This window comes from Cherax quadricarinatus, chromosome 28, assembly GCF_038502225.1.
Source record: "Cherax quadricarinatus isolate ZL_2023a chromosome 28, ASM3850222v1, whole genome shotgun sequence".
Lineage (NCBI taxonomy): Eukaryota > Metazoa > Arthropoda > Malacostraca > Decapoda > Parastacidae > Cherax > Cherax quadricarinatus.
This window is the reverse complement of record NC_091319.1, coordinates 33548620-33574182: the sequence shown is the minus strand read 5'-3', so window position 1 is coordinate 33574182 and position 25563 is coordinate 33548620. Positions and strand designations below refer to the sequence as shown.

The 25563-nt window shown below is 41.1% G+C and overlaps 1 protein-coding gene across 2 annotated transcripts in view; it reads left to right on the top strand.

The window, feature by feature from the left end:
* LOC138853341 (uncharacterized) overlaps nucleotides 1-25563 on the top strand; it is a 134519-nt gene that overhangs the window by 25788 nt on the left and 83168 nt on the right. For both annotated transcript variants that reach the window (XR_011392543.1, XM_070089521.1), the window contains exon 2: nucleotides 18530-18572. The gene's annotated coding sequence lies outside the window, so the exon portion shown is untranslated. The remainder of the gene's footprint in view (nucleotides 1-18529; nucleotides 18573-25563) is intronic.

Genomic DNA, 25563 nt, shown 5'->3' with positions numbered 1-25563 from the left:
GGGGATTCCTCTTCCAAACAATACCTCTGCTCCTCCTCCCTCTCCCCTTCTCGCTGTCCGTTCCCCAACAAGAGTCTTCAGTGAAGGTAAGCATGATGTTAAATGTTCATTTATCTATTTCATTAGTCATTTATATTTCTTTCTCATTGTTTTCTCTATGTAAAACTATAGTTATTCTTTAAAAAATGTATTTTTTTTTAATGTAGATGAATGGTTCAGAGAACCGACAAGTTGATAAACTGGACACATATGCAACACTTGGGTATCTTCAATGAGGAAACGTTTTGCCACACAGTGGCTTCATCAGTCCATACAAAGAAGTATGGTGAAGAACAGGAGGAATTTGAGGTAATCAGCCTTGAGTTGATGTGGTCAGTCCATCAATCTTGAAAAGAATACAGCATATCTGTGGAGAAGTAGCTTATATACCGTAGGCAGGTGAGGTGCAGCAGTCGTAGGTGGTATCACATCTGTCCAATGTGGAAGTAGGTCATGCCCAAGGGTTAGGCGAGTGAAGAATTCCCTGTATTAAGATCCCAAGATGTTGCTGTGTCAGACAGGAATGTTGATGAATGGTTCTTCACCATTCTTCTTTGTATGGACTGATGAAGCTACTGTGTAGTTGAACGTTTCCTCATTAAAGATACCCAAGTGTTGCATATGTGTCCAATTTATCAACTTTTTTTTGGTATTTTTGGGTGTCTGAAGCGGATTAATTGTATTTACATTATTTCTTATGGGAAATATTGCTTTGGTTTTCGTCTCATTTCAGATTTAGACTGACCTTGTTTAACGGATTAAGGACGAAATCCGGGGTTCCACTGTAGTAGAAATTCTAGGTATTAAAGTTGAAAATAGGAATCTTGGTAATCATCCTAGTACATATATAAACCACGATCAACAATGGCTGAGGAATTCACAAATCAGTGAAGGAAGATTAATAGCTGATACTACCCATAGTCTATCCAATTCCATTGCCTTATTTACCTTGGCTTACTGGAGACCTGGAGTTTACCTGGAGAGAGTTCCGGGGGTCAACGCCCCCGCGGCCCGGTATGTGACCAGGCCTCATGGTGGATCAGAGCCTGATCAACCAGGCTGTTACTGCTGGCTGCACGTAATCCAGCGTACGAGCCACAGCCCGGCTGGTCAGGTACCAACTTTAGGTGCCTGTCCAGTGCCTGCTTGAAGACAGCCAGGGGTCTATTGGTAATCCCCCTTATGTATGCTGGGAGGCAGTTGAACAGTCTTGGGGCCCCTGACACTTATTGTGTTGTCCCTTAACGTGCTAGTGACGCCCCTGCTTTTCGTTGGGGGGGGGGATGTTGCATCGTCTGCCGAGTCTTGCTTTCGTAGTGAGTGATTTTCGTGTGCAAGTTTGGTACTAGTTCCTCTAGGATTTTCCAGGTATCTATATTCATGTATCTCTCCCGCCTGCATTCCAGGGAGTACAGGTTCAGGAACTTCAAGCGCTCCCAGTAATTGAGGTGTTTTATCTCCGTTATGCGTGCCATGAAGGTTCTCTGTACGTTTTCTAGGTCAGCAATTTCACTTACCTTGAAAGGTGCTGTTAGTGTGCAGCAATATTCCTGCCTAGATAGAACAAGCGACATGAAGAGTGTCATCATGGGCTGCAAGAGCCAACAAATTTTTGCAATTTATGATTATTTTTGTTGTTTATTCATTATTTTATACAAAATAGTTTACACAATTCATTATTGGGTCATATGCAGGAGCTTATTTATTTATTTATTTATTTAGTAATTTGAGCATACATACAGTGGTACAAAAAAATACAGGTAAGAGCAGCATGCCAAAGCCACTTGTATGCATAGCATTATGGGCTGGCTTAAAATAACTTAAGATTAACTAAACAATGATGTAATCAGTGATAAAACATTATTGTAAACAGATAACAATAAAGCACAAGTGAGTATTACAAAGACAGGTCATATGGTTGCATGCATTGCTGTACATTCAGTCAAATGGAGTATTCTGTTAGGTAGTGTATTTAAAAAATAACAAAGTTAGTCTTAGGTTTAACATTTATGTGATATAATTGTGAGAAACATTTAAGATACACAATTTATAAGGTTCAGTTATTCAGTATTTATTTGGTTTTGGGTGAGTAAGTGATCTTTGAGAAGAGACTTGAATTTATAAACAGGTAGTGTTTCTTTTATATTTACAGGTAATGAATTCCAGATTTTAGGGCCTTTTATGTGCATTGAGTTTTTGCATAGCGTGAGATGGACACGAGGAACATCAAAGAGTGATCTGTGCCTTGTGTTATGGTCATGTGTTCTGTTGAGGTTGGCAAGGAGATGTTTGAGGGGAGGGTTAATATCAGAGTTAAGTGTTCTATGTATGTAATAGGTGCAGTAATAAGTATGGATGTTTTGTATGGTGAGTAGGTTTAGTGTTTTGAATATTGGTGGAGTGTGCTGCCTGTAATGGGAATTTGTTTTCATTCTGACTGCAGCCTTTTGTTGGGTAATTAGTGGTCTGAGATGGTTAATTGTTGTTGAGCCCCATGCACAAATTCCATAGGTGAGATAGGGGTAAATAAGAGAGTGATATAGGGCCAGGAGGGTTGATTGTGGAACATAGTACCGTATCTTCGATAGTATGCCTACGGTCTTGGAAGGAAATTTTCTTAGAAATTTGTTGTATATGTGTATGAAATTTGAGTCTATTATCAAGGTGGATTCCTAAGAATTTTCCCTCTGTTAGCTTTGTGATAGGTGATCCGTTTATCATTATGTTAAGAGGGACATCTGTAGCTCTGTTACCAAACTGAATGAAGTAGGTTTTGTCGATGTTGAGAGTAAGTTTGTTAGTCGTCATCCAGGTAGATATTTTCTGTAATTCGGTATTTACAGTATTGGCTAGCGTGGCTGGGCTCTGGTGAGAGAAGACGTATGTAGTGTCATCTGCAAATAGTGTGGGTTTGAGTAATTGCGAAGCATTTGGTAGGTCATTTATGTATAGGAGAAAGAAAAGAGGGCCAAGGACACTTCCCTGTGGGACACCAACTGTAATTGGTTGTGCGGAAGAGTTTGCCCCATTTGCGTACACATATTGGCTTCTGTTGCTGAGGTATGACTTGAGGTAGTTGAGGGAGTGCCCTCTTATACCATAGTGTGACAATTTTATGTGGAGCAAGTCATGGTCAACTGTATCAAAAGCTTTACGTAAGTCAATGAAGATCCCCAGTGGGACTTCTTTTTTCTCTATTGCAGTGTATATATGTTCTAGCATGTGTATAATAGCATCATTAGTATTTTTATTAGGCCTGAATCCAAATTGGCAAGGGTTGAGTATGTTTTGGGAGATGAGGTAGGAGTAGATTCGTTTATGAATTAATTTTTCGAAGATTTTTGAGAGAGGGTGTAAGTTGGATATTGGCCTATAGTTGTTCAACTCTGTTTGGTCTCCTCCTTTATGGATCGGGGTGACCCTTGCTATTTTGAGAACTGTAGGGAAGGTGGAGGATTCAATGGATTTGTTAAAGAGTGTTGCAATGATTGGTGATAGCACTTGTGACACTTTTTTGTATATAAAGGGTGGTAAGGTATTTAAATCTCCTGCCTTGTTTTTTAGTGCGTTAATAATAAGGGAGACTTCGTATGGGTTAGTCGGAGCTAGGAACAGTGTGTTCGGGTAGTTGCCAGTGAGGTAGTCATTTGGTGGGGTATCTGAGCTTGGGATTAGATGTACTGTTTAGTATATAAACACTTCTCAAGGCTTAGGTTGAGGTCCATGACCAACATAACCTTCGGGACGTGTAGGTAGGTAGGTAGGTAGGTAGGTAGGTAGGTAGGTAGGTGGGATTCCCCAGTGGAAGTAGCTCCTACCCAAAGGGATGGGTTAGTTGTAGTAGCTGTGAAGAAGGTTTTGTAGATGTCATCTGAACCAAGATTCCATGATGTTGCAGTGTCTGACAAGTTGTGCAAGAAAGGTATAAAATACCGACAAGATGAAAGTTGACACACATGGTTCAGAGGACATCTACAAGACCTTCTTCATGGCTTCTACAACTAACCCATCCCTTTGGGTAGGACCTACTTCCACTGGGGAATCTTGCCTACCAGTGACTATGCCCTGGTCTGCTACACGTCCCTATCCACTGATGCCTATATAAACGCCAGCCTCCTTTTCTTTGATCTAGAATCTCCACCGCCACGGTACTCTCAACACCAAGTTCAAGGCTGAGGGACTGATTGCCTCATCTTTTGTGTATAGTCCTACTGTCTTCTAATTATGTCCTAGAATCTGTATCGATAAAGCCACTGGATGGCGAAACGTCTACAATAAAGATAACCAGATGTTGCACATGTCTTAACTTTCATCTTGTCTGTATTTTATACCTTTCTTGCACAACTTGAAGATGTGGTTTTGAGGTGGTCAGTCCCTCAGCCTGGGAAGAGTATGTTCGATAGTCTGAAACAGTGTGAAGTTGGAGTGACAGAATAGACTTGTTTACTGTCAGAAGGTGAGGTGTAGTCTACTAGTAGAAGAAAGAATGTAATCATTGAGAGGTCAGGTCCCTTTCAGATCCAACCATTCTCACTTTTAAAAATTGTCCAAGGTACTTTCTGTTCTGTACCAAGATGCCATTGTGTTGCAGTGTCTGACAGTGAATATTAACCCTTTGAGGGTCCATTTTGAGGGTCCGTGCAGTAGTTCTACAGCTTTGAAGCCAGGGTTTGTGTTGTAGTACTATGTCATAAGCTCGGTTCACTCAGATAAGTTGTGAGTGGCAAATTTAGGCCTGGATATGAGAGAATGCATATATGTGGCTAGTGTGCACCATATAAATCCTGCAGCATGCAGTGTATAATGATAAAAAAACTGCGACTGTGTTTTTGGATTAAAACAGTGACTTTGTAGTGTATGTTAGTATGATTTTTACAGTTGTATTCGTGGTTTCTTGGTCTCCGTTGATAGAATGAAGATACAGTGGAACCTCGAGTTTCGTACTTAATCCGTTCCAGGAGCTAGTACTAAAGTCGGAGCAATATTTCACATAAGAAAGAATGTAAATCCAATTAATCTATTCCAGACAGCTAAAAATATTAACAAAAAATACATTTTATAGATTAACTGTAGTTTTACATACAACAAACATAAACAGTACAGTGGACCCCCGCATACCGATTTTAATCCGTGCAAGAGGGGTCATTGTTATGCGAAATAATCGGTATGCGAATGAATTTTCCCCATAAGAAATAATGGAAATCAAATTAATCCGTGCAAGATACCCAAAAGTATGAAAAAAAATTTTTTACCACATGAAATATACATTTTCCTACACACAAAGAGAAGGATACATGCACAATAGTAGAGTAGTACATGCACAGTATATATTGTGCATGTACTAGTCTACTAAATGAAGAATAAATGACACTTACCTTTATTGAAGATGCAGCAATGACTGATGAGAGACTGTGTCCTGGGAGTGCCTTTTCCTCCTGAGTACTGTAGGTCCTGTTTTGCATTTTCTTCCAGAACAGGCCTTATCACACTGTGTATGCCACTACGATTCTTAAATCTCTCAAACCAACCTTTGCTGGCTTTAAATTCACCAATATGAGCACTAGTTCCAGGCATTTTTCCCTGTTCACCTGGGTGTTAGTCGACTTGTGTGGGTTGCATCCTGGGAGACAAGATTAAGGACCCCAATGGAAATAAGTTAGACAGTCTTCGATGACACTGACTTTTTTGGGTTATCCTGGGTGGCAAATCCTCTGGGGTTAATTGTTTCTTGGTATTCTCAATAAGCCACACCAACAACGGTGCTACAGCAGCAGCAGCAGCTGACGGTGGTACAGCAGCAACAGACGATGCTACAGCAGCAGCAGACGATGCTACAGCAGCAGCAGACGATGCTACAGCAGCAGCAGCAGCTGACGGTGGTACAGCAGCAACAGACGATGCTACAGCAGCAGCAGATGATGCTACAGCAGCAGCAGACAATGCTACAGCAGCAGCAGCAGCTGACGGTGGTACAGCAGCAACAGACGATGCTACAGCAGCAGCAGACGATGCTACAGCAGCAGCAGCAGCTGACGGTGGTACAGCAGCAACAGACGATGCTACAGCAGCAGCAGACGATGCTACAGCAGCAGCAGACGATGCTACAGCAGCAGCAGCAGCTGACGGTGGTACAGCAGCAACAGACGATGCTACAGCAGCAGCAGATGATGCTACAGCAGCAGCAGACAATGCTACAGCAGCAGCAGCAGCTGACGGTGGTACAGCAGCAACAGACGATGCTACAGCAGCAGCAGACGATGCTACAGCAGCAGCAGCAGCTGACGGTGGTACAGCAGCAACAGACGATGCTACAGCAGCAGCAGACGATGCTACAGCAGCAGCAGACAATGCTACAGCAGCAGCAGCAGCTGACGGTGGTACAGCAGCAACAGACGATGCTACAGCAGCAGCAGACGATGCTACAGCAGCAGCAGACGATGCTACAGCAGCAGCAGCAGCTGACGGTGGTACAGCAGCAACAGACGATGCTACAGCAGCAGCAGACGATGCTACAGCAGCAGCAGACGATGCTACAGCAGCAGCAGACGATGCTACAGCAGCAGCAGCAGCAGCAGCTGATGGTGGTACAGCAGCAACAGACGATGCTACAGCAGCAGCAGACGATGCTACAGCAGCAGCAGACGATGCTACAGCAGCAGCAGCAGCAGCAGCTGACGGTGGTACAGCAGCAGCAGACGATGCTACAGCAGCAGCAGACGATGCTACAGCAGCAGCAGCAGCTGATGGTGGTACAGCAGCAACAGACGATGCTACAGCAGCAGCAGACGATGCTACAGCAGCAGCAGACGATGCTACAGCAGCAGCAGCAGCAGCAGCAGCAGCTGACGGTGGTACAGCAGCAACAGACGATGCTACAGCAGCAGCAGACGATGCTACAGCAGCAACAGACGATGCTACAGCAGCAGCAGACGATGCTACAGCAGCAGCAGACGATGCTACAGCAGCAGCAGACGATGCTACAGCAGCAGCAGAAGCTGACGGTGGTACAGCAGCAGCTGACGGTGGTACAGCAGCAGCTGACGGTGGTACAGCAGCAGCTGACGGTGGTACAGCAGCAACAGACGATGCTACAGCAGCAGCAGATGATGCTACAGCAGCAGCAGCAGCTGACGGTGGTACAGCAGCAACAGACGATGCTACAGCAGCAACAGACGATGTTACAGCAGCAGCAGACGATGCTACAGCAGCAGCTGACGGTGGTACAGCAGCAACAGACGATGCTACAGCAGCAACAGACGATGTTACAGCAGCAGCAGACGATGCTACAGCAGCAGCAGCAGCTGACAGTGCAGCAGCAGCAGCAGCAGCTGTACCACCAATAGTAGCGATGGTTGATTGGGGTTTATTATACAACCTGGCCAGCTCGGAGACACGCATTCCACTTTCATACTTATCAATGATCTTTTTCTTCATCTCTATTGTAATTATCACCCTTATTGCTGTAGGGTTGGCACTAGAAGCTTTCTTGGGGCCCATGGTCACTTATTTTCCAGAAAAAGCACCGAAAACACTGTAATAATACGAAATATTCCGATTGTATGCTTGGATGTTACCGCGGAGGCTGGCTGGTAAACAATGCCACCGGCGAAACATGTGAGCGTGGCTCAGGCCGCACATTGGACGCGTCTCGGACGAAAATCGGTGAGCGGGTTTTTAAGCGGTATGTGAGGCAAAATTTTTGCGATTAAAGCAAGCGGTATGCGGATTAATCGTTATGTGATGCCATCGGTATGCGGGGGTCCACTGTACTTAAATTAGTAATAGAAAAATAAACATTTAACCCTTTCAGGGTCCAGAGGCCAAATTTCAAAGTGTGCACCAGTGTCCAAGAATTTTCAAAAAATAATTGTTATTTTTCTTATGAAATGGTAGGGAATCTTTTTCTGAAGGTAATAAAACAAAAAGTACCAAATTTGATGAAAAATTGACGAAATTATGCTCTCGCGAATTTTGAAGTGTCAGCAGTATTTACGCATCAGCGATTTTGCCGACTTTGACTCCCATTTTAGGCCAATTACCTTATTCCAGTTGACCAAATTCTTAGCTATTTCACTAGTATTACCTCTATTCTGTCGACTGAGCACAAGAAATCGCCAAGTCAACTGTTTCAACTACAAAATAAAGTGATTGAAAATTGGTAATTTGGCCAATTTAGTGCAAAGTTCACAATATTCCAATTTCAAAATAGGGTCCAGAATAAACAATGTAGGTATTTGTGGCACTGAACTAACATTTCCTCTGTTCATTAGTTATGTTTTCAGACTTTACAAATGAATTCCATTTTGATTTTTAATTCACATAATGAATTTTTATTCAAACCAAAAAGTAGAAGATTTACTGTCATGCAGTATTGTAATATGTAATTGTATAAACAATATCAGCACATTTGTGAATGTATATCAGACCCACCGGCTGGCGTGTATTGGACGTGTGAGGTCATTTGTTTACTCTTGAACATCGGCAAAAATTTAATATTTCCGCTACTTTGAGCTCAGTTTCAAGCCATTTTCAGTACTAAAGCCAACCAAAATCATCTCTATTTCTGTAATATATCTTCCATTCTATCAAGTGAGACCAAGAAATTGCAAATACAACTATAAAAAGCATACGAAAAAACACTGCAAAGTTGCTGCTTTAATCTAAAATTACGGCCTTGGTTTTGTTTCTCTTATTATGCACTGTATGCTGCAGGATTTGTTTTATGTGGTGCACACATACCACATAGATGTATTCTCTCATATCTAGGCCCAAATTTATCAGAGTGAGCTGAGCTCGTGGCGTAGATCTACGGTTTGGACCCTCAACGTAAAGCCGTAGATCTACGGCACGGACCCTGAAAGGGTTAAAATAACATTTTTACTTACCTTTATTGAAGTCTGTTAATGGCATCTGGAAGATAGGGAGGAGTGAGGGAGGGCTTAGTGTTTGGAAGGGGAATCCCTTTCCATAAGGACTTTAGGTAACAAGTCCCTCTCTTGGGTTACTTCCCTTCTTTGTCTTTAATGCCACTAGGACCAGCTTGGGAGTCACTGGACCCCTGTCTCACAAAATAACTGTCTACAGTCCTCTATCTCTGGCACCTCTAAGATTTCCCTAAAATGGGACATCGTTCTGTCACTTAACTTGTTGCTGAGATGGCTTGTTTCAACTTGGTCAGTGTGATATTTTTCAGCAAAGCCTGCACCTTATTCCACATTCCACAGATCTCCTTAATTTTTGGTCTATTTTTGGTTAGCATATCAACACCCTTCGCAACATCAGCTTCCTTGATTTTTCTCTTCGTCAGGATAGAAGTGATTGTCGATTTGTTTTTTCCATATATCCTGGCAAGCTCCACAAATTGCACACCACTCATATTTTTGTACTATCTCCTTCATTTCTATGGTGTTTCTCACTTTCTTTACCACAGGGGTGCCACTAGGAAGTTTCTTTGGGCCCATGGTAGCTTATTTCACAGTCGCATTTAATAAACAAGTACCAAACACAACGAATTAATTGTGAAATGTTTGGATGAGCATGCAGGTTAGTGTTTACTCAAGCATAAACAAAGCCAAACTGGTTCACGACACCTGCACAGGGGGCTCGGGCAGGCGGACAGGTCTGGACCCTGAAAGGGTTAAATTACAGGTCTGCCATCACAAATCCGGCAATCGGTTATTTGGTTCCTTCAGTTATTCGGCACTAATTTTGGCTAGCATAATTTAAAATTTCCAGGGTCACCACACCAACCTGCTGGTACTGTTTGGTGGCACTACTTGCTGCATAAGTCATTCCAGTTTCTTTTTCTCCTTTTATTGTTATAACCTGCTTACTTTTAGCCCTAGCCATGGTTCCAATGAATAAAAGAAATGCTTCTCATTATGTAAAGCACCGACACAGTACATTATCCATTAAAGATAAGGTGGCTTGGAAGCCACTGTCGGTTGCCATGAGCTCAGTCTCATGATGCAGGAGAATATGCTTTATTATTATGCTAATATCAACACTACAGCTTATTTGCCTATCACAATTGATCTAATATGACATAAGAAACAATATAAATAACATAAAACATGTTAAATACTCCAGAATAAATAATACGTATTTGGCATAACACCGAGCAGTTCAACGGAGGTATGAAGAGGATGTGGTATACAAATACCATTCTCCTATCCCTGTCTTGGGGGCTTGTATTAGAGTAAACGGAGTATAGCACAGGGCTAACTGTGATATACACTTGTACTGCACAATAAACTTGAAACAAAAAAGTTATTTTCTCTATATTGATTATCACACACAGCAGCATATGTGTAGATAACCTAGGATAACCCAAAAAAGTCAACGTGGCTTATTTCTAGTACCTGGCTTGGGTTAGCCATGTATGATTTTTGGTAAATATTCGATTCCCAGCCAAGGTAGAAACATTAGGCATGTTTCTTTACACCTGTTGTCTATGTTTACCCATCAGTAAATGGGTACCTGGGTGTTAGTCGACAAGTGTGGGTGTTATCCTGGGACACTGACCTAATTTTCTTGAAATACTCTGCATAACACGTGGCTTTCTATACACAGTGGAACCTCAAATTTCGAACGTATTGCTTATTAAACTCTTCGAAAATAGAACCCTTTTTTTTCGAACCAACTTTGTCCGTATTATCGAACTCGCCCCTATTTTCGAACTGCTGGGTACTGGACCTGTCCGACAGCCCGCTCTATCCACGTCCCCATGCAGGCGCCGTGAGCCAGTCTGGTTTTGTTGATGCTTGAGTAAACATTAACCTGCGCTCTCATTCAAACATTTTACGATTATTTCATTATGTTTAGTGCTTGTGGGACTGAAATAAGCTACAATGGGCCCTAAGAAACTTGCTAGTGGTACCCCTGTGATAAAGAAAGTGAGAAACACTAAAGATGTGAAGAAAATAATACAGAAGTGGAATGATTCCCAGGTGGAATGATGTCCAAATGTTTGTGGAGAAGTACCACCCTGAGCAAGCTGAAACAAGCCATCTTTGCAACAAGTTCAGTGACAGAACCATATCCCATTTTAGAGAAATTAAAGAGGCACCAGAAACAGAGGACTGTGGACAGTTATTTTGTGAGACAGGGGTCCAGTGACTCTCAAGCTGGTCCTAGTGGCATTAAAAGACAGAAGGGAAGTAACCCCAGAGAGGGCTTTGATACCTGAAGTCCTCATGGAGGGGAATTCTCCTTCCAAACACTAACCCCAACTCCCTCTCTCCTCCTCCCTATCTTCCAGATGCCATCACCAGTCTTCAGTAAAGGTAAGTAAAATGTTATTTTATATGTGTATTTAAATCTATTAATACATAATTGAGCACTATATTTGTTGTGTGTATGTAAAACTATAATTAATCTCTATAAAATATATATTTTTTTTTTGTGAATATTTTTGGGTTTCTGGAATGGATTAATTGTATTTCCATTATTTCTTATGGGAAATATTGCTTCGCTTTTCAGACTTTTCGAATTTAGAACTAAGTCCTTTAACGGATTAAGTTCGATATTTGAGGTTCCACTGTAGTAGTATGTCACTGATGTCAGCTAGGACTGTATACCTTGTACATGTACGTGTAGTAAATAAAGATATTATTATTATTATTATTATTATTATTATTATTATTATTATTATTTTCTCAGTTGTTTGTTGGGTTATCTTACTGAAACTTGGGCAATGAAAGAGATAAGACCATAAATAGCGGAGTTCACTTCCCAGCCATTAGCAGCAGCTTAGCGGTATATTTTTTATGGTTTTTATGGTTATATTCTCATTTTTTTTGGTCTCATTTGATGGAATGAAAGATATATTACAGAAATAGATATGATTTTGATTGCTTTCATGACGAAAAGTACCTTGAAATTGCGCTCACAGTAGTGAAAATGTTCTATTCTTTAGCGAAGCTCAAGAGTAAACAAATGACGTCACCGTCCAGTACCTGTCTGCCTACAAGTCCAAATTCTAATACACAGTCAAGAATGGGTTGACATTATTTATACAATTATTACAATAATGCAGCAGTCTGCATAACAGTAAATCTTCTATTTTTTTTATAAATAAAAATTCCAAATGGCAAGCAAGAGTAATATAAGAGGAGCCTGTAGCTGTGACTAATGAACAGAGAAAATGTTATTTTAGTGCCAGGAATGTCTACATTGTTTATTCTGGACCCTATTTTGAAATTGGCATCTGTTGAAAGTTGTGTGAAATTGGCAAAATTGCCAATTTCTGACCACTTTATTGGGTAGTTGAAATAAGTGAATGGGCGGTTTCTTGTACTCAGTTGACAGACTAGAAGTAAATAAGTTTATTCAGGTACAGTGGACCCCCGCATAACGATGGCATCACATAGCGATTATTTCGCATACCGCTTACTTTAATTGCAAAAATTTTGCCTCACATACCGCTTAAAAACCCGCTTACCGATTTTCGTCTGAGACGCGTCCAATGTGCGGCCTGAGCCACGCTCACATGTTCCGCCGGTGGCATTGTTTACCAGCCAGCCTCCGTGGTAACATCCAAGCATACAATCGGAATATTTCGTATTATTACAGTGTTTTCGGTGCTTTTTCTGGAAAATAAGTGACCATGGGCCCCAAGAAAGCTTCTAGTGCCAACCCTACAGCAATAAGGGTGAGAATTACAATAGAGATGAAGAAAAAGATCATTGATAAGTATGAAAGTGGAGTGCATGTCTCCGAGCTGGCCAGGTTGTATAATAAACCCCAATCAACCATCGCTACTATTGGTGGTACAGCTGCTGCTGCTGCTGCACTGTCAGCTGCTGCTGCTGCTGCACTGTCAGCTGCTGCTGCTGCTGTAGCACCGTTGTTGGTGTGGCTTATTGAGAATACCAAGAAACAATTAACCCCAGAGGATTTGCCACCCAGGATAACCCAAAAAAGTCAGTGTCATCGAAGACTGTCTAACTTATTTCCATTGGGGTCCTTAATCTTGTCTCCCAGGATGCAACCCACACAAGTCGACTAACACCCAGGTGAACAGGGAAAAATGCCTGGAACTAGTGCTCATATTGGTGAATTTAAAGCCAGCAAAGGTTGGTTTGAGAGATTTAAGAATCGTAGTGGCATACACAGTGTGATAAGGCCTGTTCTGGAAGAAAATGCCAAACAGGACCTACAGTACTCAGGAGGAAAAGGCACTCCCAGGACACAGTGTCTCATCAGTCATTGCTGCATCTTCAATAAAGGTAAGTGTCATTTATTCTTCATTTAGTAGACTAGTACATGCACAATATATACTGTGCATGTACTACTCAACTATTGTGCATGTATCTTTCTCTTTGTGTGTGGGAAAATGTATATTTCATGTGGTAAAATTCTTTTTTTCATACTTTTGGGTGTCTTGCACGGATTAATTTGATTTCCATTATTTCTTATGGGGAAAATTCATTCACATAGCGATTATTTCGCATAACAATTACCCCTCTTGCACGGATTAAAATCGTTAACCGGGGGTCCACTGTATATACAAATACAGTTACATAGATTATCATACATAGCAGTGTATGTATAGAGAACCTGGGATAACCCAAAAAAAGTCAGACAAAGTGACTTATTTCCAGTACCTGGGATGGGCTTGCCATATACGATTTTTGGTAAATATTTTTTTTCTCGGTTGTTTGTTGGGCTATCTCATTGAAACTTGGGCATTGTATGATGGAAAGATGCCTCTTAATGTACAACAAAAATAAAAAAGACGGACAATAAATAAGGGAGTTCCCTTCTCAGCCATTAGCCGCCTTTTTGCAGTATATTTTTGTATGGTTTTTGTGGTTGTATTCTTATTTTTTTGGACTCATTTGATAGAATGGAAGACATATTACAGAAATAGACATGATTTTGATTGTTTTCATGACGAAAAATACCTTGAAATTGAGCTCAAAGTAACGGAAATGTTCAATTTTTGCTGATGTTCAGTGAACTTTGTGTAAGTCAAGTTGGGTAATTTTATTAAGTGTGTGTATTCTAACCTAACCACTCTGTAATCCGGCAAACTCAGTAATCCGGCACACTACAGGTCCCAATGATGCCGGATTTGTGATGGAGGACCTGTATGTGTGTTTCTCGCATTCTTTACCATTGGGCTGGCACTAGAAGCTTTCTTGGGGCCCATGGTGGCTTATTTAGCAGTTACAAGCACCATAAACAAAGGAATAATACAAAATATATTGCGTGTACATGCGGAATTGTCCTCACTGGCTGTTGAGAAATGGCATTACCAGTTAAGTTTAAAGAGTTTGTACTTAACTTAGAAAGACAACTCATCGCCTGCACAGCTGCCCCTGCAGACGAGGTCTTGATAAGCTGTCGAAGTCATCTCTCAACGGGCTGTAAAGATTTATAATTTGTAAGATTATAAATTACCCCTAGGGGGTGTTATGTCAGCATATTTCATTCACTGATGGCTGACAAACTTTCTTGTGTGGACTCAAAAGTCCGCCCCTTACTGCCGACTATAGGTTGATTACAAACTCCTTGCGACTCAAGAACTGCGCAGTCCCCCGTACTACAAGAAATTCGTAACCTACCGTGCTCTGGTAGCGTGAGCTATGGTGTTCTTCACACCTTCGACAGATATCGGTGACTTGATAGAAGCTGAAGTGTCCTTGGATGTCCACGTCTTCCATAGTCTAGGAAAACGCACTCTGGTACACTATGTTCCACAAGATTTGTCTTTATTGTTCACAGTCTTATCACTAAAGAAGCTGATCACACTTCTCTTAAGTGTTTATTGTGTTTTATGAGACACTTTGTGCACACTAACGCACAGATCATTCTTTGTTGGTTATCCTGGCATCAGTGTCACTCTCAGTAGAGTCAGAAGTAATCTGAAGACGCCACAGCACCCCATTCCATTACTCCCCTTGCACAAAGGAAAAGCTGACCTAGTACTTTTGCTTCCTTGCCACTTCCTCGATGAAGCAAAGCAGAATGTTTGTTTCTTGCTGTCTTAAGCATAGACAACAATGTCCACTATCTTTACTATGGTAATAAAGTGGGAGCAGGATTTTCCTTAATTGTCCTGCTAAAGTAAGAGATGTACTGTCTCTTATTAAAATACAGTGGACCCCCGGTTAACGATATTTTTTCATTCCAGAAGCATGTTCAGGTGCCAGTACTGACCGAATTTTTTCCCATAAGGAATATTGAGAAGTAGATTAGTCCATTTCAGACCCCCAAACATACACGTACAAACGCACTTACATAAATACACTTACATAATTGGTCGCATTTGGAGGTGATCGTTAAGCGGGGGTCCACTGTACACTCTGCAACACTGGACAGCAAGGAGCAGCGGTCACTTGACGACGTTGCATACTCGTACGACATCTGTGATCAATTACTCACTGTAGCAGTAAACAAGACGCTTGCCCCTTTTGAGAGGGCTGGGCCCCTCAGGGCTGAAAGGGGCTGAAGGGGGCTGATACCCCCCTCCTGGAGAAATTTTCTCCACAAGAGTCATTGATGGATCTAAATACTCATCTTTGGGTAAACTCTTAAGAGTTACAGCTCTTGTCTTTAAATTCATTAAAGGAATAAAACCTGGTTATGAATGTCTTGAACCCATTAAATACTGGGTGAAACTAATACAGAATGATGTTTTCTCTACAGAATATAAATTTCTGGAAACACAAGATAAATCCCCAAAGAAACCTGTTATGATTAATTCTTTATGACTTTATCTCGACTCAGAAAACATTATAAGATGTCGAGGAAGAATTCATAATTCTTCACTACCTAAAGAAGCCATACATCCAATATTGATCCCCAAGAATCATTGGCTAAAAAAACTGATTGTGGAAAACGCCCACAGTAACGTGTTACATGGTGGGGTAGCTGACACACTTTGTCATATACGACAATCCTACTGGATACCTCAAGGTCGACAAAGTGTGAAAAAACAAATAAAGGACTGTATTACTTGTCGTCACTACGATATGCGAGTATGTCAGTATCCAGGTCCACCTCCATATCCCTCTGAAAGAGTTTGTCATATCACTCCATTTGAGGTGACAGGTGTAGATTACACTGGATCAATAATTTTAACCAAAACAGTTGACAAAGTTCCCATCAAGGTGTACATCTGTTTGTTCACTTGTGCTACAACTAGAGCAGTACATCTAGAAGTAGCCACTGACATGTCTGCTGAAACCTTTATCAAATTATTCAGAAGGTTTGCAGCCAGAAGGGCATGTCCCAGACTGATGATTTCAGATAATGCAACGAACTTTGTTGCTGGTGCTGCTTATATAAGCAAGATCTTTGATCAACCAGAAGTACAACAGATGCTGAATCAACGCAGTTGTCGTTGGAGATACATTCCTCCTAAATCTCCATGGCACGGCGGATTTTTTGAAAGAATGATCGGCATTGTGAAACGTTGTTTAAGGAAGACTCTTCATCGTCAGAGAATCGACTTAGAAGAATTCCGTACAGTTGTGACTGAAATAGAAAATAGTCAACAACAGACCTCTAACTTATGTTACCGATGATCTGGACAATTTAGAAGTGTTAAGTCCATCTCATTTACTTCATGGCAGAAGGCTCGAACCTGTTCCTCCCATGAATGATAAAGAAATCATAGAGGATCCTACTTCGAACCTGAGCAACTCAGACGTAAATTCAAACACCTTAATAAAGTGATTGAATGTTGGGAGAAAATTTGGCGAGAAGACTATCTCACCTCATTGAGAGAACACTTCTATGGAGCTGGTGTTCCTGAAAATCATAAGTCCTTAAGACCTGGTGACATAGTGATTATTGACAATGATGGTCTGAGGTCCCAATGGCCACTTGGAAAAATTGTGACCATATATCCTGATGCAAATGGAATCATCAGGACAGTTGATGTTTTAAGCAAAGGTGTAGTGAATAAGCGGACAATAAATAAACTAGTGCCATTAGAATTACACAGTGTTGAAAACAAAATTAGTGATTCTCCAGAAACCACACAGACTAAAGCTGTTCAGAAAAGACAAGCAGCAGTGGTGGCGAGTGAGAAAATTAAATTAATGTTAAGTGATGAATAGTTCACCTGCAGCGAACCTCCGCCGCCCCCCAGTGTGGAGAAATTTTCTCCAGGAGGGGATACCGATGAAAGCTCCTGAGTTTCTAGGTGTTGTCCGAGCCAATTTTTTTATGCTAAAGCGAGGCGTTATCTGATTTTGGCGTTATCCAATGTAGGTGTTAACTGAGGGTCCACTGTATAATTTTCTATACGTTTTAATGCTAAATATTAACAAAACATAATTTAATAATTTTGTAACATAAATATTAATGTAAATTCAGCAAATTCATCAACTTCAATCGGTATCATTCATTATTGGTGAGTACCCATATATTTAACTTTACTTTTACTAAATTAATTATTACCGTTTATTTACCATACGTATACCAAAGAAAACGGTGTTGCATGAATTACAGTATACCAAAGAAAATGGGCTTGCATGAATTACAGTACATAGGGGAGTAACATCAGTACGTATTTTACAGTATAGCATTGAGGGAGACATAGCAGTACAGTATATGGGTTATTCTTTACTTTTTTTTTTTTTTTTTTTGTTAAGGGTGATGTGTGAAACTGAATTTGAAATTAAATTAAAGTGTTTTGGGGCACATTTAGGGTTTAAATTATAAAAATAGGCATTTTTTTTTAACTGCATCCAGAATTCACGGTTTTTCCAAATTCGAGGGTGGTCTTGGAACGTAACCCCTGTGAATTTGGAGGGACTACTGTATATATAAAATATGAAATAACTTTCCAAAATTTCAAGTATTTTAAAGTTTCCAGACATAATGGTGAGTCGTGCTCAAGGAGAATGTAAACAAACCGGGTGGCATGCAGTGACCGTATTAGAAAGTCAGGTGGGTGGAGCCATATAGAGAGTTTTGGTCATAGTTTGAAATGTCTGTATTAGCGGAACACCATAAAGGAAAATGCTGTAAAGCAGGGCCCTACTGTATATGGATGTTTGATGCCTTTCTGGCATGCTTATAATTTTTTGGTAAAAGTACAACATGTAGGTTTGTTTTCCATTTTTACGTTGTATTGCACAAGAATCGTGATTGAATTTTGGATTTAATATTTTTTTCTTGGATTTTTTTTTTTGTTTTTGTTTTTCTCGGTTGTTTTTCAACCAAATTCTTAATTTTTTTTTTGTGATCATTTGGTGCATGTATGTTTTACATTTTTTTTTTGTTTTTGTTTTTACATTAACGAAGAAAAATGGAATTTGCAAAGCTTGAGAACATCAATGTGTGATACAGTACATATTAGATTTGGTTGACCTGATGTGCCACGGGCCAAGAAATCTTGTCACACAATGTGAGGGGTGACCTTACAGTAATTTTATCTTATTTTACATGCATAATATTTGTATAATTTCTATCTCATTTCTTAATCTATGGTAAGTTACACATAAGTTAATACCTCTTTTTTTTCTTTCAGAAAACTGATCCCAATGGGAAAGTGTGCTTTTCTGCCCACCCTGGTAAGTTACAACCACCAACAGCAGGTTACTAAGTTATGTTCTTCTCGTTTGTCCTACCCTTAACCCCATTCAGGGTCTGTTTCATAGATCTGTGGCTTTCAAGCCAGGGTCCAAGCCATAGATCTACGCCAAAATTTTAGCGACTTCAAATTTAGAGCGAGGAGATATATATATACAGTGGACCCCCGGTTAACGATATTTTTTCACTCCAGAAGTATGTTCAGGTGCCAGTACTGATCGAATTTGTTCCCGTAAGAAATATTGTGAAGTAGATTAGTCCATTTCAGACCCCCAAACATACACGTACAAACGCACTTACATAAATACACTTACATAATTGGTCACATTCGGAGGTAATCGTTATGCGGGGGTCCACTGTATATATATATATATATATATATATATGTATGTATATATATATATATATATATATATATATATATATATATATATATATATATATACAGTGGTCCCTCGATTATCGACGGTAATCCGTTCCTCGAAGCCGGTCGATTATCGAAATGGTCGATTTACGAATCAATTTTCCCCATAAGAAATAATGTAAATTCAATTAATCCGTTCCTGACACCCAGAAGTATTAAAAGAAAAAAATTTTTTACATGAAATATTCATGTAGTACATAAACAATACAATGGGAAATGATGAATGAAACATTAACAGCATAACACTTACCTTTATTGGAGATTCTTCTTAGTGTATGGGAGACTGGAGGAGGAGGAGAGAGTGGATTGTTTATAGTTTGGAAGGGGAATCCCCTTCCAGCAACACCTCAGGTACCATTTGCTTTTCTGGGGTTGCTTCTTTTCTCTGTTTCTTAATGCCACTAGGACCAGCTTGAGAGTCACTGGTGTCCTGTCTCGCAAAATAACTGTGCAGAGAGCTCTGTTTCTGGCGTCTCTTTAACCCTTTGAGGGTTTTCGTCGTACTAGTACGTCTTACGCGTAGGGGTTTTTGACGTACTAGTACTCATAAATTCTAGCGGCCTCAAATCTAGTGGGAGAAAGCTGGTAGGCCTTCATATGAAAGAATGGGTCTATGTGGTCAGTGTGCACAGTCTAAAAAAAATCCTGCAGCACACAGTGCATAATGAGAAAAAAAAAACTTTTACTATTTTTTTTTAATAAATCAGCGACTTTGCAGTGTATTTTCGTATGGTATTTATTGTTGTATTCTAGTTTTCTTGATCTCATTTTATAGAATGGAAGACATATTACAGAAATTGAGATGATTTTGACTGGTTTTACAAAGAAAGGTGCCTTGAAATTGAGCTCAAAGTAGCAGAAATGTTCGATTTTTACCAAACTTCAAAAGTAAACAAATCGTGCCAAGCGTGCAATACACGTCAACTGGTGAGTCTAATATTCTTTCACAAGTGCACCAATAATATTTATACCATTTTTTACACTAATGCAGTAGTCTGCATAACAGTAAATCTTATATTTTTTGTGAAAATAAAAATTCAAAGTGGAAAGCAAAAGAATATAAGAGGGGCCTTGAGACATGACTAATGACTAGAGGAAATGTCATTTTAGTGCCAGGAATGTCTTTCTTGTTTATTCTGGACCCTATTCGGAAATTGGCATCTTTTGAAATTTGTGTGAAATTGGCAAAATTGCTAAATTCTGACCACTGTACTGGATAGTTGAATTTCATAAATGAGTGGTTTCTTGCACCCATTCGATAGAAAAAATGGAGTTCTAGCGAAATATTCATGTTTTTTGTCGACTAGTACAGTGAAATTGGCCAAAAATGGGGCTCAAAGTAGGCAAAATCGCCGATGCGTAAACATCGCCGAGACCGCTAACTTTGCGAGAGCATAATTCCGTAAGTTTTCTATCAAATTTCAAACTTTTGGTGTCTTTATGATCGGGAAAAGATTCTCTATCTTTTCATAAGAGAAAATAATTTTTTTTTTTTTTAAATTTGGCCGACCCTGAGAACGAGTTTCGGAGAGGGCCTGTCGACCCTCAAAGGGTTAAAACTTCCCTAAAATGGGCCAAGACTCTGTCACTGTACAAGTTGCCGATATGGCTTGCAACATCCTTCTCTGGGTGATGTTTCTCCATAAATCTTTCCATCTTACCCCACATAGTAAAAATCTCCTTAATTTCTGAAGAAGGCACCTTCTTCCATCTCTCTTCCTCCTCCTCTGCAGCAAGATTCTGAGCTGCGATCCGTTGCTCTTCCTGCTGAAGCTCTTGCAGCTCCTCAGTGGTTAGCTCTTCGTTGTGGTCCTCCACCAACTCTTCCACATCCTCCAAACTCACATCCAACCCCATGGAACTCCCCAGTGCCACAATAGAGTTCAAAACTGACATAGGCTCATCAGGGTCAGCCCCAAACCCTTCCAAATCCCTCTTGTCGACACAATCTGGCCACAATTTCTTTGGAGCCATGGTAGCTTATTTAGCACTTAAATAACTTGCAAGCACTAAAATAAATGAAATATTATGAAATATTTCACTGGAGCACGTGAGAGGACCGCCGCTAACTGGTAAACAATGGCACACTGGCTGGGAAGGAAGGCTGAGGCCCGCTTACCTCGTGCATACGCGTCTGGGACGACGGGTCGAGACGGGTCGATAAACGAATTTCGGTCAATTTCCGAGTCAATATTTTGTCGAAAAAACCGGTTGATTTCCGAAATGGTCGACTTTCAGGCGGGTCGATTATTGAGGGACCACTGTATATATATATATATATATATATATATATATATATATATATATATATATATATATATATATATATATATATATATATATATATATATATATATATATTAATCCGTGCAAGACACCCAAAAGTATTGAAAAAAAAAATTTTTAACACATGAAATATTAATTTTAATACAAACTGAAGAAGACATGCACAGTTACATGACACTTACCTTTATTGAAGATCTGGTGATGATTGATGGAATGGGAAGTGGGGAGTGTGTTGATGGTCTTAGTGTTTAGAAGGGGAATCCCCTTCCATTAGGACTTGAGGTGGCAAGTCCTTTTTCGGGGTTACTTCCCTTCTTCTTTTAATGCCACTAGGACCAGCTTGAGAGTCATTGGACCTCTGTCGCACAACATATCTGCCCATAGAGGCCTGTATCTCCTGTTCCTTTATGACATTCCTAAAGTGTTTCACAACATTGTCAGTGTCACCATTAAACACTTGTTCAGGTTTCACTCCTTCACTGTCTATGTACTCCTTGAATTCCTGCACATATTTTTCAGCTTTTTGGTCCAAACTGGCAGCCTCACCATGCCTTATCACACTATGTATGCCACTACAATTCTTAAATCTCTCAAACCAATCTTTGCTGGCCTTAAATTCACTCGTATCACCACTAGTTGCTGGCATTTTTCTAATTAAATTGTCATGCAACTTCCTAGCCTTTTCACATATGATCGCTTGAGAGATGCTGTCTCCTGGTATCTGCTTTTCGTTTATCCATACCAATAACAGTCTCTCAACATCTTCTATCACTTGCGATCTCAGTTTCGAAAACATAGTTGCACCTTTGGCAAGAACAGCTTCCTTGATTGCCGTTTTCTTGGCCACAATGGTTGATTGGGGTTTTGTGTACAGCCTGGCCAGCTCGGAGACATGCACTCCACTTTCATACTTAGCAATGATCTCTTTCTTCATATCCATAGTAATTCTCACCCTTTTTGCTGTAGGGTTGGCACTAGAAGCTTTCTTGGGGCCCATTGTGACTTATTTTGCAGGTGCAATCACTAAAATGGCTGTGATAATATGAAATGTTCCGATTGTATGCTTGGAAGCGACCGCGGTGGCTGGCTGGCTTGTAAACACTGGCCAGAAGTGGATGCATCTCAGACGGAAGGAATAGTGTTGGTCGAGTTTTTTAGCGCTAATCGAGGCAAAATTTTTGCGATAAAATGTATCGCTAGTCAGATTTATCGTTAATCGATGCCATCGCTGGTCGAGGGTCCAATGTATATTATGTAATAAGATCACAGTAAACAGGTGATTTCAGAATATGCGAAACATCCACTCTGAAAGAATAGAGAAATTCCAAGTGCTTTCGTGACTACTCACATTATCAAGGAACTATGAAAGTAAAGCATCCAAGGAAGCTATATAAGGGGTCTGGCCAACACCTCACTATCAGATCCCACAACATTTAAACACCTGACGCGCGCCGGCCCAACTGGACAGGTCCTTTGCACAACTCGCCAACAAACTGTCCTACCCAAGAAAATTTAAAAATTATTATTTGTCCAGTGTATTATTAAATTCTTCCCAAATTCTATTAATTATAAATGGATCTAATTTATATAAACCAAAGGAAATATTCATATTACAGTGGACCCTCGCATACCGTTGGCATCACATAACGTTAAATCCGCATACCGATACATTTTATCACTAAAATTTTGCCTCGCATACCGCTAAAAAACTCACTCAACGCTATTCGTCCGAGACGCTTTTAATGTGCGGCCTGAGCCAGCTTCACATGTTCCGCCGGTGGCATTGTTTACAAGCCAGCCTCCGCGGTAACATCCAAGCATACAGTCGGAACATTTCGTATTATTACAGCGTTTTTGGTGATTTCATCTGCAAAATAAGTGACCATGGGCCCCAAGAAAGCCTCTAGTGCTAACCCAGTGGTAAAAAGGGTGAGAAATACTATCATACCACAGTCAGCTACTGCTGCACCACAGTCAGCTGTTGCTTGACCAGTCAGCTGTTGCTGGATCAGTCAGCTGCTGTTGCACCTCGATCAGCTGTTGCTGGACCAGTCAGCTGTTGCTGGATCAGTCAGCTGCTGCTGCACCACGATCAGCTGTTGTTGGACCAGTCAGCTGTTGCTGGATCAGTCAGCTGCTGCTGCACCACGATCAGCTGTTGCTGGATCAGTCAGCTGCTGCTGCACCACGATCAGCTGTTGCTGGACCAGTCAGCTGTTGCTGGATCAGTTAGCTGCTGCTGCACCACGATCAGCTGTTGTTGGACCAGTCAGCTGTTGCTGAATCAGTCAGCTGCTGCTGCTGCACCACAATCAGCTGTTGCTGGACCAGTCAGCTGTTGCTGGATCAGTCAGCTGCTGCTGCACCACGATCAGCTGTTGCTGGACCAGTCAGCTGTTGCTGGATCAGTTAGCTGCTGCTGCTGCACCATGATCAGCTGTTGCTGGACCAGTCAGCTGTTGCTGGACCAGTCATCTGTTGCTGGATCAGTCAACTGTTGCTGGACCAGTCATCTGTTGCTGGATCAGTCAACTGTTGCTGGACCAGTCAGCTGTTGCTGGATCAGTCAGCTGTTGCAGGACCAGTCAGCTGTTGCTGGACCAGTCAGCTGTTGCTGGATCAGTCAGCTGTTGCTGGACCAGTCAGCTGTTGCTGGATCAGTCAGCTGCTGCTGCACCACGGTCAGCTGCTGTTGCACCATCAGCTGTTTCTGAACATGACTCGTCCCGAACCTGTCCCGAACCTGTCCATCCAGCCTGAGCGCCTGCCTTGCCGTCATTGTTTACAAGCCAGGGTGGCCGGTTGCATGCATACATTCGATACATTTTGTATTGTTCCATTATTTATAGTGCTTGTAACTGCTAAATAAGCCACCATGGGCCCAAAGAAAGCTTCTAGTGCCAACCCTGTGGTAAAAAGGGTGATAAATACTATCGTGCCACAGTCAGCTGCTGCTGCTGCACCACGGTCAGCTGACAAATTGGACCAGTCAGCTGTTGCTGCACCACAGCTGCTGCTGCTGCACCACAGCTGCAGCTGCACCATGGTCAGCTGTTGCTGCACCCAGCTGCTGCTGCACCATGGTCAGCTGCACCGCAGCTGTTGTTGCTGCACCACCGTCAGCTGCATTACTCGAAGATGTGGAGAGAGTGTTGTTGGTGTGGCTTAACGTGAAACAATTACCGAGAAACAATTAACCCCAGAGGGTTAGCCACCCAGGATAACCCAAGAAAGTCAGTGCATCATCGAGGACTCTAACTTATTTCCATTGGGGTCCTTAATCTTGTCTCCCAGGATGCAACCCACACCAGTCGACTAACACCTAGGTGAACAAGGAAAAATGCCTGGAACTAGTGCTCATATTGGTGAATTTAAAGCCAGCAAAGGATGGTTTGAGAGATTTAAGAATTGTAGTAGCATTCACAGTGTGATAAGGCCTGTTCTGGAAGAAAATGCCAAACAGGACCTACAGTACTCAGGAGGAAAAGGCACTCCCAGGACACAGTGTCTCATCAGTCATTGCTGCATCTTCAATAAAGGTAAGTGTCATTTATTCTTCATTTAGTAGAGTAGTACATGCACAATATATACTGTGCATGTACTACTCTACTATTGTGCATGTATCCTTCTCTTTGTGTGTAGGAAAATGTATATTTCATGTGGTAAAAAATGTTTTTTCATACTTTTGGGTGTTTTGCACGAATTAATTTGATTTCCATTATTTCTTATGGGGAAAATTCATTCGCATAACGATAATTTCGCATAACAATGAGCTCTCATGAACGGATTAATATTGTTATGCGGGGGTCCACTGTATATATATATATATACACATACATATGTACACATACATTGGTCCCTCAATAATCGTCCGGCCTGAAAGTCGTCCATTTCGGAAATATTCACGTTATTTCGTCAAAGTATTGGCTCGCGAGTGGTCCGATAATTTGCTAATAGTCCTTCGTCCGGGACGAGTACTCTCGCTCTGAGCCGCCTGGGCCTTCCCTTCCCAGCCAGTGTGCCATTGTTTACCAGTGAGCGACAGTCCCCTCACGTGCTCCAGCGAAATCTTTCATAGTATTCCATTTATTTTAGTGCTTGCAAGTTATTTAAGTGCTAAATAAGCTACCATGGCTCCAAAGAAAGCTCCTAGTGCCAAGCCTTTGGTAAAGAAGGTGAGAAATACGATTGAATTTAAGAAAAACATCATTGAGCAAAATGATAGTGGAGTATGTGTGGGCGAACTGGCCAGGATGTATAAC